We start from the raw sequence: 17,834 nt of genomic DNA, 5'->3' as shown, positions 1-17,834 counted from the left end.
GAAAAATGTGATTGCTTGATTGGCCAGAAGGATGCCAAGGGCTAATTGGTTAAAAATTGTATTTCCAAATAAGGTAAAAGATAGGGTAATTATTGTCTCTGATTGGTCTGTAACCACCCTCGTCAGGCTAGCTGACCAGGAGTAGGAGGAGTTAGGGAGGGTATAACTACTGTTTCACTTTCGAATTTGGTGTGGCTCTCCTTTGTGACTCAGGTGAAGTCAGGGTGAGACCCACCAACGCTTTGCAAACCGTTTTCAAATTAACTCTGATTTTTGGAAAATAAAAAGGAACTTTATTTTTCTACCCCGAACCTCGTCTCTAGAATTCTTTTAAAATTCTACAAACAAATTGGGGGCTCGTCCGGGATTCAATCTCTTGCTGGGCTCTAGGGGGGTCTCCCTTGGGTGCACCCCTCTCCGAATTTGAGAGGAGGGGGAACTACCTAGAGAACTGCGGAGCTCTTGGAAGCCCGTAAAAATTGTGCGATAGACGAGTAGTAGGGGGAGTTGAATAAAGGGAAAGAGGTTGAATAAAGAGGAAAAGACGGCTTGGAGATCGACCGGGAAACATCTGTGCACAGAACCCTGAGTGAGTACCTGGTAAAAGGCACCAGAACAAGACCCCAGGGCGGTCACGGTTAGAGTTGTGTGGTGAGAATCAACAACGGGGGCTGGGAAGAAGTCCTTTTGAGGGGTCCTGGGGGACCTGCAGGACGGAGTGAGTGAAGGGGATATTGTTGAATGTCCGGGGACGGTGACGTGTGAGTTTGGAAGGGTTGTTGAGAGGGACATAGGAACACATACTCGGGAGAAAGGTTAGCCATCAATCGGGAAGATGGGTGGTGGAAGTTCAATTAAACCAAAAATGAAGTGTGTAAAGAAAATAAGAAGTAATCCCAAACTTAAAATCAATCCAAATGGCCCTTTGGGCAGAATATTGGCTGGATGGGGATCCCCGCCCTATAACCGGGAGATTTTGAGGTTGGGGTTGAACAAAGAAGATATGGTTAATTTATGTTGTTTTATATAGTGGAAAGATAATAATGTTGAGTGGCCACAAGATGGCGCTGTAAAATTACTTTCAATGCTGTAATCTGTATGATTACGTGAAACAAAAGGGAGGTTTGTAGGGGAAATGAGCTAGCAAACGTGAGGAAAGATTTAACAAGGCAGATGGAGGAAGAGGAACTAATTAGACAGCCTCCTTTGGATTCCACACAAGAAGGAGAACAAATTAAGCAATTCCCTTTAAGGGAAACCCTGAACGGAAATGATCCCAATGGGATTCCGATCATAACATATGTACATGAACCCTTGCGATCATCCGAAGTACGGGCATTTAAGAAAGAAATGAAAAGTTTTGTTGAAGATCCCCTGACCGTAAGCGATCAGTTGGATGCCCTATTAGGACCTAACGTTTACACCTGGGATGAAATGCAAAATATAATGAGAACTTTGTTTAGCCCAGAGGAAAGAAATTTAATTAGGACAGCTGCAATGGCAATTTGGGAAAGGGAGAATCCGGGAGTACAAGGAAATCAAATCAGAGAGGACATTAAATACCCATTAGTAAGGCCAAATTGGAATAATAATGATGCAGAGGGAAGACAGAATATGATGGATTTGAGATCAATAATCATAAAAGGAATGAAAGAAGCTATTCCACAAGCACAAAACATGACCAAAGCAGTAAATATAAATCAAGGGAAAGATGAGGACCCGGCGATAGATTTGCAGCGTCTTAAAGACGGAATGCGGAAATATGCTGGGGTGGATCCGGACAATGCTCTAAATATCCAATTGGTGAAAATCCAGTTTGTTACCAAAGCCTGGCCGGATATTGCTAAGAAATTACAGAAGAGGGAAAATTGGACCACGGAAGCTATGAAGGTTCTGTTAAGAGAAGCACAAAAGGTTTATGTAAACAGGGAGGAGGAGGTAGTGTCCTGAGAACACCCCTCCAGTGTATGTTGAAGAATTTTAAGAAGGCATATAATGGGGATTATGGGGACCCCCCAGCAACCCAGGCTAATTTAAAAATATTTTGTGAGTCAGAATGGCCCACTTTTGGTGTAGGATGGCCCCCAGAGGGAACTCTGGATCCTAGGGTTATAAGCTTAGTCCATCAAGTTGTAACAAACTCAGGAACTGGCCACCATCAGGTGAACTGAAGAGAAGTTCTACCTGAGTTTCTTCCCCAAAGCGATTAAGAAGTCCACAGGGACATGTTAGAAAGCTGTTAATAGTTGTCTTTTAAAAGAAAAGTAGAGCTGAGCCCCACCCAGATGCAAATGATGTGTTAATAAAATATCTATATATCTTGCTCTTTAAAACTATGCCAGCGTTCTGCTGGGAGAGCTAAGAGTTTGGACCTTTAAAACTATGCCAGCGCTCAGCTGGGAGGTCCAATCTAGAACCCTGGCCAAGCAATGTGTGGACAAACATCCCTATACATTGTCTCTATAAATCTTGACCTTTAAAATTATGCCAGCGTTGCTGGGAGATCAAGATAGAAATGGAACACCCCAGGGCAGAGACAGGTATTAACAATTTAGTGCTTAAAGAGATAGAACAATGGGTGTAACTTCGAGCAAAAGTAAGAAAGTTAGCAGATAATAAGGTAAAGCCTGACTGAATGGGAAGACCTAGGTAATTGGACTTGATTAATTTGATGTAATGTCTGTTAAAAAAAAAAAAAAAAAATTTCTTAGATGTGAATCTATACTAATAACATGTAGAATTGAATGGCGTTGAATTGATTGTGATATGTTTAACCAAACTAGCAGAATAAATAAGCTTCTCAGCTTGGGCTTGAAGCTATGGGGGAAGGGAGAGTAGTTAGGATTTAAACTGCTCTCTCTGAGTTTCTCAGCTGCTTGGAGAATGAGCCATAAGTTCTCCAAGGAAAGAAATTTGAAGATTTAAAGTGACAGGACCTCCCCCAGGCCTGAAAGTGTTGTTTCATGGTATGTGTGCATGTGTGTGTGTAATCATTTTCAGACCTGGAGGGAAGTTGAGACTTCTTAATAATAGAAAATGGAGCTCATTGGCTTATGTACAGCTCCCTGAAATAATTATAATAATTGCTTTGTATGAAAGAAGAATGAAATGGGATATTTTTGTATGTGAAATTAATCTAAACAAGCAGCCTGATTGCAGTGCAAATGTATGTCATGGTAAAAGTTGATATGAATGTACTATAAAGAAACAGTAAGCTGCAAGATTGTTTAATGGTATATGCATGTATGCTTGTGTGTTATCATTTCCAAACCTGAAAGGAGGGTGAGATCCTCTAATAAATAAAATGAAGCTTGGTGGCTTGTGAAAAAGCTTCCCGAAATAATTATAATGATTGGTTGGCATGAGCAAGCATGATTACAGTATGAATGTATATGTCCCCGAAAGTGATAACTGAAGAGATCCAAAGACCTGTGATCACCTGCGTGAATCCCCCCCCTCTTTTCCCCCTGAGTCATTCTTTGGAGGAAAACAGGAGAGGTGGGGAGAGAGTGTATGTATGTGTTTGGGTGAACAAATGAGGGAATTGCGCCTATTTAGGGAAGTAGGTGAGTTATTGCAAACATGATTAATCAAAGATAAGTATGGGGACAGGTTGGACAGTAGAGAGTAACGAGAAAGTGATAAAAGAGTGGGAGAGAGGGAGAAAGAAAAAGAGTGAAAGAGACAGAAAGAGACAGAGGACAGAATTGTTGCCTATAGCTTTCTGCCCACCCCCAGCTAATGGGCCATTAAGATGGCCCGGCTAGCTCACTTTACATAATAAGACTTCTCCTCACTGCAGCTGTAGGGGGAAGGGATATTACTCAACTGACCACAAGGTATCTGAGAACTCATCACAGCCTAGATGAGAGAGAAGAATGGAAAAGAAAGAAAAAGAAAGTGAACAGAAACAAAGAGATAGAGGATGAGAGAAACAGAGAGAGAAGAGAGGAAGAGGAAGTGTTGGGTTTAGAGGAAGAATGAGATGTGCAGATAGTTAAAATTCAGTTTGTAACTAAGGCGTGGCCAGACATCGCCAAGAAATTGCAGAAAAGGGAGATGAGGTTGAGAAGAAGGGAAACAGGTTGGCAGACCAGGAAGCTAAAGAAGCTGGTATGAATGAAGTTGTTGAACAAATCAAAATTATGATTCCCCATGTGTATGAAGTGAAAGAAATACCAATTTTTAATGAGAAGGAGGAGAATAAAATTAAACAAATGGGGGGAAAGAAGGATGAAGAGGGGAAATGGTGGTTACCAGATGGGAGACAAATCCTCAATTACCCCCTAATGAGACAAATCTTTGAGAGATTACATGAGGGGAGCCATTGGGGAACTCAAGCTTTGATTGATGAAGTACTAAAGAAGTATGCAGGAATAAAAGTTTATACTGCCGCGCAACAAGTGACCCAAAAATGTATAATTTGTCAGAGGGTAAATCAAAACCAATTAAGGGAAAAACAAAGAGGAGGGAGGCCTTTAGCGCTTTATCCTTTTCAAAATATACAAATAGACTTTACTGAAATGCCACAGGTGGGAAGATATAAATATTTGTTGGTTATTATAGATCATTTAACGGGGTGGGTGGAAGCCTACCCATGTTTTGATGAAACTGCTAGAACTGTTGTCAGATTAATCTTAGAGCATATTATACCAAGATATGGAGTGGTTCAGAGAATCGATAGTGATCAGGGAAGACATTTCACGGGGAAGATTACTCAAGGAATTGCTAATGTATTGGGAATTAAGTGGGACCTGCATAGCCTGTGGCATCCGCCCTCTAGTGGGAAGGTGGAAAATATGAATGGAAAGATTAAAACAATGCTGACGAAATTGTATTTGGAGACAGGGATGAATTGGACAAAAGCTTTGCCGATAGCTTTATTTAGAATAAGAACACAACCCAGGAGGGATGTGGGAGTTTCACCTTATGAAATGTTATTTGGAATGCCACTAAGGAATGCTGGGATACGAATGAGGAATTTACCTAGTAAAGACAAAGGGTTGATACAATACTTGCAAATACTGTCCCAGACTTTTGATTCTTTCAGAAAAGCGGGCTATTTAATACAGACTCCTCCATTGAGCTTCAAAGTACATTCCATTGAAGTGGGAGACCAGGTGTGGATAAAGACTTGGAAGGACGATTCCCTAAAGCCAAAGTGGGATGGACCATTCCTGGTGTTGCTGACCACAGACACTGCCATCCGGACGAAAGAAAAAGGCTGGACCCGTTACACCAGAGCGAAGAGAGCCAACTTGGAGGAGTCGGAAACATGGAAAGCCTTTCAAAAAGAACCATTGAAACTGGTGTTTAAAAAAAAAAAAAAACAAAAAAAAAACAGTGACTTATATCCTTTTGAATATAACCCTAGTGGCGGTTGGGGGAGAATTATGGATTGAACCGCCTAGAATCTTTGAACCTGATGGAACTTGGACACAAATTTGGTGTTATAATGACAAGGAGAGTGAGTGTTTTCCCATGAATTGGATCTTTGAACCCAAAATTTGGTGGTATGAATCTAAGTTACAACCAAACTGGCAACAAGTAGGTCAGGAGGAAAGTTGGATAGTGGTAACACAAAAGAGAGGGGGTAAGTGTCAAACCACTCTATATTTGCAAATAAACCGAGAGACTGTAGGAAGATATACTTGTACAATGTGGGAGGAGAAAGACTATTTAAACACAAGCTCTTTAGTGGTCTCCCCAAGTTCTTTCGAATTTCCTCCTATCCCCTCGTGGATGCTGACTGCTTCAGCTATTAGGAGACGCTCCCTGCGGAGAAAGAATAGAGCCGTTGGTATGGTGATCTGTTCGAAAAGTGGGGGACATCGAAAGGGAGAGTTCCAATACTGGAAAACTGCCCAATATGGATGTAATCTGACTCTGGAGGTAACACCAAGGCAAACTCAGAGAGATCCAGCTTGGACTTGTAAAAATCAAAGTAGAGAGTGGATGAGTGGAATCACCCAGATGTGTGAAAATGCAACCAGGGGAGACTCAAGGTGCTATTGGATAGGGAAGGCCTTGTGGTTCAGTGGTTGTGGCACGGAAGGGGAAGGCACTGAGAATCTCCACTTTCTATGTGATAATACTAGGAGTCAGTATTTACAACCAGGAAGGGGTTGTGTAAAGTATTGTGGGAACCTGCTCGGAGTCATCAACCAGCCTATCCCTTAAACCCCCATGGAAAAAGAAAGAACAGAGCATTACTTGCCATAACCCAGGCCTACTCACAAGGTATAATGTGACCCTGTGGGTTGGACTGGGAATTATTAGTGGACAACCTGGGGCAGCATTACTAAAATATCTTAATCATACGGTGGTCAAGAAGAAGAAGAAAAGAAGAAAAATGGGAGCTTTCATTAGATGTATGTAGAGCAATGGATATGATAGCCTTCCGAAAATGTGGTTCACAAACCTGGACTGGCCTGTTAGATGAAGGAGGGTTCCTAGGGGACATTTTCAGAAACTGGAAGCAAGCCTTATTTATGGTGGGTGTAATTTTTATTGGATTAATGTTGTTGCCATGTCTAATCCCGGTAATAAGAAACTTAGTAATCACAACTGTGAAAAGTATTATGCAGGCCCAACAAACAGAGAAAACAATGATGGTACTAAAGGAAATTGGTAACCAAATACACCTGTTGGAAAGTATGGACACTCTACACCCTATGAAAAATACTGAAACTGAGAAAGAAAGATTGAAAGAAATAAAAGAAAATATTAAACAAATCACCAAATAAGAAATGGGGGAATTGGAGTAATAAAATAATATAAAGTGTTTATATTTTACTGAAATAGCCCACTAGGGGGAGCTATACCATGTGGTAATGGCGGAGGGAAAGAATATGTAAATGCTTGAGAGGAGAACAATGAATTGTAAAGGGAGTGGCTATGAATTGAGCGGGAAAAATGTGATTGCTTGATTGGCCAGAAGGATGCCAAGGGCTAATTGGTTAAAAATTGTATTTCCAAATAAGGTAAAAGATAGGGTAATTATTGTCTCTGATTGGTCTGTAACCACCCTCGTCAGGCTAGCTGACCAGGAGTAGGAGGAGTTAGGGAGGGTATAACTACTGTTTCACTTTCGAATTTGGTGTGGCTCTCCTTTGTGACTCAGGTGAAGTCAGGGTGAGACCCACCAACGCTTTGCAAACCGTTTTCAAATTAACTCTGATTTTTGGAAAATAAAAAGGAACTTTATTTTTCTACCCCGAACCTCGTCTCTAGAATTCTTTTAAAATTCTACAAACAATTTTGATATTATGGGAATGTCTTGAAATGCAGTCAAATGTAAAGCAAAACAGTGGATGTTGTATTGTCTTTTACCAGCTATTGGTTGTTGTATTTTTCTTTTACTAATAAAAATATATTTTAAAAAAAAAGACTAAAACAAATATGATTTGCTAAATTAATAGTCACCTGTATTACCATATTATCTGTATTGGCCAAACATGGCCAGACATGGATAAATAATCCATTGCTTCGCATTTAACCAAGTGATTCCACACAATGTATTGAACTGTAAACTAATCCACAATAGAGTGGATTCTCTAATCTAGTAGAGTACAAATGTTGCAGATGCATTTCAGAAGGAGACGGAATCATGTTGCCGAAGTTAATAGTTTTTGTATCTGTTGGAAGGAGGCCTCACTGGAATTATGGTCCCCGAAGATCTGAAGAGAGGCAGATAGCCCATAGAGGAAAATACAGGTACTCCTTGAATTATGACAAGTTAGCCCAAAATTTTTGTTACCAAGCGAGGCATTTGTTAAGTGAGATTTGCCCCATTTTATGACCTTTCTTGCCACAGTTGTTAAGTGAATCCCTGCATTTGTTAAATTAGTAACCTGGTTGTTGAATGAATCTGGCTTCCCCGTTAACTTTTCTTGTCGGAAGGTGGCAAAAGGCAACTGCATGACTCCAGGACAATGCAACCGTCATAAATACGAATCGGTCAGTTCCCATTTGAATTTTGGCCAGTGGCCATGGGGATGGATGGGGGTGTGTGAAAAATGGTCGTAAGTCACTTTTTTCAGCGCCATTTTAATTTTGAATGGCCGCTAAATGAACTGTTGCAAGCCGAGGACCACCTGTATTAATTTGTAGCTCAGGTTTGAGCTGTGTGGGTGTGTGTGTCGTCCCTGGTGCTCTCTGAGCTTGGTGGTTTCGTTTATTTTCATTTGTTCGGTCAAGCATGTATGAGAAAACAAGTATAAGTATATGAATATAACACATAAACATATAAGTGTAAGCAGGTATAAGTCAGAGATGGGCTGCTCCCAGTTCAGCCCGGATCGGGTGAACCAGTAGTGACAGCGGCGGGAGGCTCCGCTCACCTGCCTGGACGCTTCTGTGCACACAAAGAAGAGTTGCACACGCACGAGCAAAGCGGTAGTAAAAAAAAAATGGAAACCCGCCAGTGGTGTAAGTATATACTAAGCAGGTATAAGTATACACTTATATACTTATATAAACTTATATCAGGGGTGGGTTCCTGCCAGTTCTAACCTCTTCTATAGAAGAGGTTCCACAAATCTACAGTGTCGTTTAGAACCGGTTCCAGCTCCCTACCCCCCGTCCGTCCGTCCATCCGCACATCAAGATGAAGAGCCAGAGGAGGAATTCTGGGAGTTGAAGTCCACAAGTCTTAAAGCTGTCAAGTTTGAACACCACTGCGGCGGGGGGGGGGGGTTCTAAAGGGTTAGGGGTCCAAGGGTCTTGTAACTTGACAGCTTTAAGACTTGCACACTTCAAGGCCAGAGTTCCTGAGCCAACATGACTGGAGGAGGAATTCTGGGAGCTGAAGTCCACAAGTCTTAAAGCTCTCAAGTTTGAACACCCCTGGGTTTTTTTTTCCCTAAAGGGTTAGGGGTGCAAGGGTTTTGTAACTTGACAGCTTTGACTTGCGTGCTCCAATGCCAGAGTTCCTGAGCCAACATAACTGGAGGAGGAATTCTGGGAGTTGAAGTCCAGAAGTCTTAAAGCTGTCAAGTTTGAGCACCCCTGGGGTTTTTGTTTTCTAAAGGGTTAGGGGTTCGAGGGTCTTGTAACTTGACAGCTTTAAGACTTGCCTGCTTCAAATGCCAGAGTTCCTGAGCCAACATTTTGGTTGCTAAGCAAAAGCGTTGTTAAGTGAGTTTCACCACATTTTACAAGTTGGCCGTGCCCACCCAGTCACATGGCCGGCAAGCCACTCCCACCCAGTCACATGGCCAGCAAGCAACTCCCACCGAGTCACATGGCTGGCAAGCCACTCCCACCCAGTCACATGGCTGGCAAGCCACTTCCACTCAGTCACATGGCTGGCAAGCCACTCCCACCCAGTCACATGGCTGGCAAGCCACTCCCACCCAGTCATATGGTCAGAACCACCCAGTCACATGGCGGGCAAGCCGCTCCCACCCAGTCACATGGCTGGCAAGCCACTCCCACCCAGTCACATGGCTGGCAAGTCACTCCCACCCAGTCACATGGCCGGCAAGCCACTCCCACCCAGTCACATGGCTGGCAAGTCACTCCCACCCAGTCACATGGCCGGCAAGCCACTCCCACCCAGTCACATGGCCGGCAAGCCACTCCCACCCAGTCACATGGCCGGCAAGCCACTCCCACCCAGTCACATGGCCAGCAAGCCACTCCCACAAAGCAGGCCACACCTACAGAAGAGGTTCTAAAAAAAACTTGAAACCCACCACTGACTTATATGGTTTCTTCGCAGACGCTTCGGACTTTGTATCAAAGAAAGCATTACAGAATTCGGTCAGACTAAGTAAGGAGTAAAGCGCGTGTAGGATCACAAACGGTGTGACGTCATCGCCTAAACAAGAGGGGGGGATCCATTCAAAAAAAAAAAACTACTCACCGACCAGCCGACTAAAATCTCCCGCGCGAAATCAGTACACGCCCAGCCCTCCTCGTGACGTCATCTCCTCTCCTCCGTTCAAACGTCCCTCCCGATTGGCTCCTCCGCCTGCTTCTAGGGAGTTGCCATGACAACGCCCTCGCCTTCTTCCACATGTGTCGTTTCAAAGGGGCGGGAAGAGAGCCGGGGGTGCGGGGGGGGGGGGGAAGGCTGCCAATCGCTTGACAGGAGAGATGTAGCCGGAAGTAGTGCCGGGGTGGGAGGGGAGGAGGGGGAGGCGGGGCTCCCTGTGTTTTGAGATGAGTCTCTCTCATTTTCGAGCCGTCAGTTTGGGGCGCTTGTAAAACTACCATAGAGATAAAATACGGGAGCGTCTCACGCAGCCCGGACTTCCGGTTTCTAACTTTAAAGCGGCTGCCGGAGGACTAACCGTCCGTTGAAATCAAACAATCCCCCAAATAATTCTGAAAATTGTGGAAAGCGATCAAACTCAGAGGCTTTGGATGTTGCAATTTTCGTCCTTTTCTGGTTCACGTTTTGGAATAGCTCCCCAAGGTCTTTCTGCACAGTAGTCTCCAACCTTGGCTACTTTTAAGACCTGTGGACTTCAACTCCCAGAGTTCCTCAGCCAGCTTTGCTGGCTGAGGAACTCTGGGAGTTGAAGTCCACAGGTCTTAAAGTTGCCAATGGCATTTCAAACAAATAGGTGTTAAGTCTCTTTTTAAAAGCCTCCAGTGATGGAAGACCCACAACCCACAATGAAGGCACGCATTTTCTGCTGGTTGATACCTGTTTGATGTGTTTCAGATAATTCTAACTCTCACCTGCAACTACTGTTACAAAATTAGATAGAGGCCGGGGTTGCCAGTACGCCATTCCACCAAGATTTTACAACAATCCCATAACTGTTTCCTTGAGTCAATGTAAACTGTTATATAGGTTGTTGTGGGTTGTATGAACCCAGTTTTGCTAACCTTTCCTTGGCTGCCTTCTTCTGTAGGAAGTTATCACCCAGCCCTCTCCCCCCCAAAAAATGAAATATCCTAGGAAATATTGAAAAGGCAGAATATTTCTCTGGAGGTGAAAAGGAAGAAACGTGTTTTAAAAGACAGGATAGCTGCCTGTAGCTTCCCGCCCATCCCCACTTTGTCAATGGGCCATTAAGAAGGCCAAGCTAGTCCACTTTACATAATAAAGACTTCTCCCCTTCAGCTGCAGGGGAGATGGGATTAAAGCATGATACTATTGGCCCTAACTGACCACATGGCGTCTGAGAACTCAACCAAACCTGGATTCAAAACGCAGCCTAGAGAGTTGCCCCCGCATGGCCCCATAGGAGTCTGACAACCAATCAGAATACATTTCTTACACAGGAACAGGAAAGAGAGAGGTGGGACTAAACAGGTTATAAAAAGCCTAGCAAGCCCCTCCCTCAGCCCCCCCTTCTCTTCTCCACCAACATTGAAGCATGTGATCCCCTTTTCTGTTCGGGGCTCAAGCCATGTGGCCCTGTCCACCAATAAACCATCTTTCCAAGCAGCCTCCATCTCTCCAGTGTCTTTTCCCCCACTTGGAGCCAAACCCAGAAGGACATTTCTTTCATCACTTCCAGGCATCAAGGATGTCGCCAGTGAGGCTTGTCTAGGCGCTGTGTGTCCAAAATATCAACAGTTTTAGCCTCGTATCTAGTCCTTGTGGGGAGCTGTCTGACCTTGTTTTATCTCATTTTATCTGTCCCAAATGACGTCTCCTCCTTGAGCACGTCAGACTTCCAAGGTCCCTTCAAACTGTTATTTTGTGATCCAAGGTATTGTAGGAATACCCACCCTTCTCCTAGAAAAAGGAAATAAACTGGAAAATATTGAAAAGGCAGAATATTATATTTCCCTGGATCAGAAATTGATAAGCATGTTTTTTAGGCAGGAAGCAGACTCACTCTTAATAGCAACAGCAATAGCAGTTAGACTTATATACCGCTTCATAGGGCTTTCAGCCCTCTCTAAGCGGTTTACAGAGTCAGCATATCGCCCCTACAGTCTGGGTCCTCATTTCACCCACCTCGGAAGGATGGAAGGCTGAGTCAACCTTGAGCCGGTGAGATTTGAACCGCCGAACTGCAGTTAGCAGTCAGCTGAAGTGGCCTGCAGTGCTGCACTCTAACCACTGCGCCACCTCGGCTCTTACCTTTGTCCTCACCTTTGTCAATGGGCCATTTAAAAAAGGAGCCAGTCTATTCTACATAACAAAGATCTTCCTCTCCAGCTCCAAGATGATGGGATTAAGGCATGATCATATTAGCCCTTTACCCATCTCACCACAGGGCACTTAGGAAGAAGCAATGCTCAACCAAACTTTGAATCAAAACAGCCTAGAGAGTTGCTCCTGCATGGCCCTATGGGAGTCTGACAACCAATCAGAATACATTTCGTACACAGGAACAGGAAACAGGTGGGGGGTGAACAAAAAATATTTTAAAAAACCCAGCAAGCCCTTTCTTTTCCTTCCTTTCTTCTTCACCCAACATCTGGAAACATGTGATCCCCCTTTTCTGTTCAGGAACTCAAGCCATGTGATCCTGTCCACCATTAAACCATCTTTCCAAGCAGCGTCCATGTTTCCGGTGTCTTTTTTCCCCACTTGGAGCCGAACCCAGAAGGACATTTCTTTCAATCGTATAAAATTAGATAAAACAAAGTCAGGCAGCTGCCCGTAAGCACTAAATAGGAGGTTAATATTTTTTTTCCAGCTTTCACTGCCATTTTTTGCAGCTGGGAAATTTGTAGTTCTACCTATGTGGTCAATGTAATTATTGCTGTATTTTAATATTTCGCTAGATCTGTCAGTCCTTCTCCCAAGTTGCAGATACAGACACCTTCTCTGTAAATGTTTGAGTCAAAGTAGATAAAAGGCTATTACTTCTTTTCAATTTGTGTGTGTGTGTGTGTACATATGTGTTTGGTAAATATTTACTTGTTATATACCTGGTAAAAAAATAAATTAAGTTTTCATTTTCTTCAGCAAATAATGATCCCAATAATTCAACCCTGTGTCTATGGAGATTAATACTAGGCAGGCTTTCTCTATAGCGGGGTGTCAAACTTGCGCCATCATGGCGTCGTCACATGACCTATCAGGGCATTTTTTCCTCTTCGCTAAACTGGATGTGGGTATGGCCAGTGCGTGATGCATCCAGCCCACGGACCCCGAGTTTGACAGCCCTGCTCTATAGTATCTATCAGTGGGAGTTATTTACCCATTTCACATTTCAAATGTTACATAATTTAAACGCAATACCCATACATGCATATACTTTCTTAATAATTATTATCCATTCCAATCTAAGAATCATCTAAATTCCTACAAATATGCACAAGCAATGTTTTAGAGTTGGCATTAATCCATGCGGCATTATACTTAGGTGCTGTAAGATCTAACAGTGAGGAAAGGAAATAGATCCATCCAAAAGTAGCAATAGCAGTTTGACTTATATACTGCTTCATAGGGCTTTCAGCCCTCTCAACATAAGCGGTTTACAGAGTCAGCATATTGCCCCCACAGTCTGGGTCCTCATTTCACCCACCTCGGAAGGATGGAAGGCTGAGTCAACCTTGAGCGGGTGAGATTTGAACCGCCGAACTGCAGATAGCAGTCAGCTGAAGTGGCCTGCAGTACTGCACCCTAACCACTGAGCCACCTCGGCTCTAGTAAGATAATACAGTATTGTAACAATCTGCTGGATGCGTGAACCTTCCTTTTGTTGTGATTAAACAAACCATCATGATATTTAAACTGAGATGAAATAGTTTCCAACTACTGCAATTATAAATATAAGAAACTAAGCATGTGTGATGTTTACTTTGAGATTAATTTGTTGTTCTCATCTTGGTTTTGGTGATTCTCTTGCATGTTTATTTAAACTCCGAGTTCAGGTTCAGCTTCAGTGGGATTTTATCTCAAGTACGTGCGTATAAGATCATAGAAAATTGTGTTTAGGCTTTCTCAGATTGAAAGCAAATTCCTCCCGAATTCAGTGGCTCATGATGACCAACAATTGAATAGTATTATCTATGTTCCTTTCCCTGTTATTTATCATGTCCTCTTAAGCCACTGGAGATTCAAGCTAGTAATGATTAAAGCAAGCACTTATGAGCCTTTTTCTTTCTTTCTGAACAGTCTGTATCTAGTACAGAGTAACATACAAATTGGCTGAAGATTATGATGATAATTTATTACATTGGAATAAGTAGTCCTTAATTCATGGACATAATTGAGCCTGACAATTATGCGTGACCCGACAAATGCGGGCATGACAAAAGCGCGCCAACAAAACTGCGGCGAGAAAACAGCAAGGTCGAAATCGCGCCCACAACGGCGCGCCGACAACAGCACGCTGACAAAAGCGTGATTAGGGTTAAGGTAAGGGTTAGGGTTAGGGTTAGGGTTAGGGTTGGGGTTAGGGTTGGGGTTGGGGTTGGGGTTAGGGTTAGGGTTAGGGTTAGGGTTAGGGTTGGGGTTAAGGTAAGGGTTAGGGTTAGGGTTAGGGTTGGGGTTGGGGTTAGGGTTAGGGTTAGGGTTAGGGTTAGGGTTGGGGTTAAGGTAAGGGTTAGGGTTAGGGTTGGGGTTAAGGTAAGGGTTAGGGTTAGGGTTGGGGTTAAGGTAAGGGTTAGGGTTAGGGTTAGGGTTGGGGTTGGGGTTAGGATTAGGGTTAGGGTTAGGGTTAGGGTTAGGGTTGGGGTTGGGGTTAGGGTTAGGGTTAGGGTTGGGGTTGGGGTTGGGGTTAGGGTTAGGGTTGGGGTTGGGGTTAGGGTTAGGGTTGGGGTTGGGGTTGGGGTTAGGGTTAGGGTTAGGGTTAGGGTTGGGGTTAAGGTAAGGGTTAGGGTTGGGGTTGGGGTTAGGGTTAGGGTTAGGGTTGGGGTTAAGGTAAGGGTTAGGGTTAGGGTTGGGGTTGGGGTTGGGGTTAGGGTTAGGGTTGGGGTTGGGGTTAGGGTTAGGGTTAGGGTTAGGGTTGGGGTTAAGGTAAGGGTTAGGGTTAGGGTTAGGGTTAGGGTTGGGGTTAAGGTAAGGGTTAGGGTTGGGGTTGGGGTTGGGGTTAGGGTTAGGATTAGGGTTAGGGTTGGGGTTAGGGTTAGGGTTGGGGTTAGGGTTGGGGTTGGGGTTGGGGTTGGGGTTAGGATTAGGGTTAGGGTTGGGGTTAGGGTTATTACCTTGTTTTTGCGTTGTTTGTTGATGGCACGGTTTTGTTGGCACGCTGTTGTGGGCGCGATTTCGACCTCACTGTTTTCTCGGCGCGCTTTTGTCGGCGCGCTTTTGTCGGTGAACCCAATTATGCTTGTAAATTGTGATGGTTGTAAAGTGAGTCACAACATGAAACCAATCTCCGATATTGACCATGTTTTTTCAGGAACTGAAAGCAAAGGCTGATTTCTGGGGGAAATTGTCACCGATTGTAGCAGGGATGGGTTTCTCGCCCCGTTCCAACCGGTTCGGTTGGAACGGGGCCGGCGGTGTCCTCGTGCACGCGTACAGTGCACGCATGCGTACTAGCGCCTGTGCGATGCTCCAGCTGCTCCTGGAGGATCACGCAGGCGCTGTATGCGTTCTGCGCATGCGTGGAAGCGCAGAACTCGTCAAAACCGGGAAAGAAACGCGGGCGGGCGGATCCTTCGGCGTTCCCGGAAGTTACTTACTTCCAGGTTCGCCGACCAACCGGTTCACGGGGACCGCCGTGAACCGCCTGAAACCCACCCCTGGATTGTAGTCACATGACCATGGGTACTGCAAACAGCCATAAATGCAGACTGGTTGGAGAGTGTCCAAAATGCAACCATGTAACTGTGGGGTGTGTGCATGTGGGTGTGTGCGTGTGTGCATGCATGGGGCAGGTACCATAAATTTGGAACTAGAAGTACCTTTTGCGATAAGTTGAAATAAGTTATCGGTAATAAGTTCAAACAGTCATTAAATGATGGGTTGTAAATTGAGGATTACCTATATGCTACCAAACTCCCAATGACTTTGGACAGCTCACAACAATTAAATAAGAACCAATAATGTTGGATACATGGGAAAAGATATGGGTAAGAAATGTAAAATTCACACAAGCCCAGAATTTGAGAGAGAACTTTTATAAGATGTTTTATAGATGGCATCTAGATCCTAAAAAAACTGGCCTGTATGTATTTGAATTTACAACCTAAATGCTGGAGATGTGATTGTCTCGATCCTACATATTACCATATATGGTGGACTTGTAAAAAGGTTAAAGCATTTTGGATAAAAATGTGGTGGATTATGCAAAATGTTCTTTAAAAAAGGATAAAGTTTACCCCTCAGTTATTCTTGTTAGGTATAATTACTGATTGTACAATTGTAGAGACTAACTTGATTTTTGCATTTAATAACGGCAGCAAGACTGTTGGTGGCGCAATACTGGAAGAAGGAAGATTTGCCTACTATTCAAGAATGGACATTAAAAGTAAGAAACCTAGCAGAGATGGCTAAAATATCAGCATATCTCAAGGACCATTCAAATTAGAGATATAAACTGGAGTGGAGAAGATGGATTGACTATACTCAAAATAAATATGGGACTAAGAAATTCCAGATAGTTTATGACTGAAGAAACAAGGAATGATATAATCTGTTTAGAGTTAGCCTAGCAAAGAGGAGTTAAAGCTCAAATGAAAGATGATGCTAACTTTCTTTAAGTTTATTTTAGAACATCTTTGTTAAAGATTTATACCCTGTATTTGTTCTGGGAAGTCCGGGGGGGGGGGGGAAGGTTGGGGGAGGTTCGGGGGGAGGTAAACACTTGCAAAAGTTTTTTTTTCTAAAAATTTTCAATTAAAAAAAACAATTAAAGAAATTAAAATGAAATAAATAAAAGAAAAAAAGATGGCAAATACGAGGAAGGGAGGGCTCTCCCTCATCAAGGGTGTGGGGGCGAAGAGGCTCTTCTGAACCAGTAGTGGTGGTGGGAGGGGAGACATCCAGATCTTAAGGGATGTTAAGGCAGTGTTTTTCAACCTTTTTTGTGCAAAGGCACACTTTTTTCATGAAAAAAATCACAAGGCACACCACCATTAGAAAATGTTAAAAAAATTTAACTCTGTGCCTATATTGACTATATATAACGTGTTTTTCCCACGGCACACCTTACACTATGTCACGGCACACTAGTGTGCCACGGCACAGTGGTTGAAAAACACTGTGTTAAGGGATGCTCCAGAGAGAGTGGACTTTTTGAAAGTCCTGAGAATGGCATTATCTAATCGAAGAAAACCAGGGTGGCGCCGAACTGGGCAGGCAGATCTTGTGGGAGACAGACATACAAAAAAAACAAAATGATCTTTAGTTTTGCTTTCCAATTTCCCAAGATAATTGCTAAGGAAACAAATTCAAGGTTGAAGTACGGAGTGCTGCCTTACGCTATTATGTGTTAACCTCAAAATTCCAAATTATTTCTCTGCTGAATTGTTTACATAAACTACAGTCTGAAGCCATACAAATAGTTTCCTCTGAATCTCTATACAGGGATGATACATTATGGGGGATATATGTATATTCGTGTGTGTGTGTGCACGCGCACGCGCATTTATGTATACCTTTATGTATGTGTGGGAAGTTATCACCCAGCCCTCTCCCAGAAAAATGAAATATCCTAGGAAATATTGAAAAGGCAGAATATTTCTCTGGATGTGAAAAGAAAGAAACATGTTTTAAAAGACAGAATAGTTGCCCGTAGCTTCCTGCCCATCCCCACTTTGTCAATGGGCCCATTAAGACTAGCCAGGCTAGCCCACTTTACATAATAAAGACTTCACCAGCAGCTACAGAAAGGCATGATAATATACTCAACTGACCACAAGGCATCTGAGAACTCATCACAGCCTAGAGAGTAGCCCCCTGCATGGCACCATGGGAGTCTGACAACCAACCAGAATACATTTCTTACACAGGAACAGGA

General features: G+C 43.4%; 1 protein-coding gene and 1 long non-coding RNA gene across 2 annotated transcripts in view; one reads left to right on the top strand and one right to left on the bottom strand.

Moving 5' to 3' along the window:
* The window catches only part of PRIM2 (DNA primase subunit 2), a 112,675-nt gene extending 102,775 nt beyond the window's left edge, over positions 1-9,900 (bottom strand). Inside the window, exon 1 of the mRNA XM_032216834.1 lies at positions 9,869-9,900. The gene's annotated coding sequence lies outside the window, so the exon portion shown is untranslated. The remainder of the gene's footprint in view (positions 1-9,868) is intronic.
* LOC116508283 lies at positions 302-6,738 on the top strand. Its single transcript, XR_004255305.1, has 2 exons — positions 302-589; positions 5,051-6,738. It is a non-coding gene; the product is annotated as an uncharacterized LOC116508283 (long non-coding RNA).
* Positions 9,901-17,834: the final 7,934 nt, after the last annotated feature.

Source organism: Thamnophis elegans, chromosome 4, assembly GCF_009769535.1.
Source record: "Thamnophis elegans isolate rThaEle1 chromosome 4, rThaEle1.pri, whole genome shotgun sequence".
Taxonomy (NCBI): domain Eukaryota; kingdom Metazoa; phylum Chordata; class Lepidosauria; order Squamata; family Colubridae; genus Thamnophis; species Thamnophis elegans.
The sequence above is the reverse complement of the archived record's forward strand: the minus strand, read 5'-3'. Positions and strand labels throughout refer to the sequence as shown.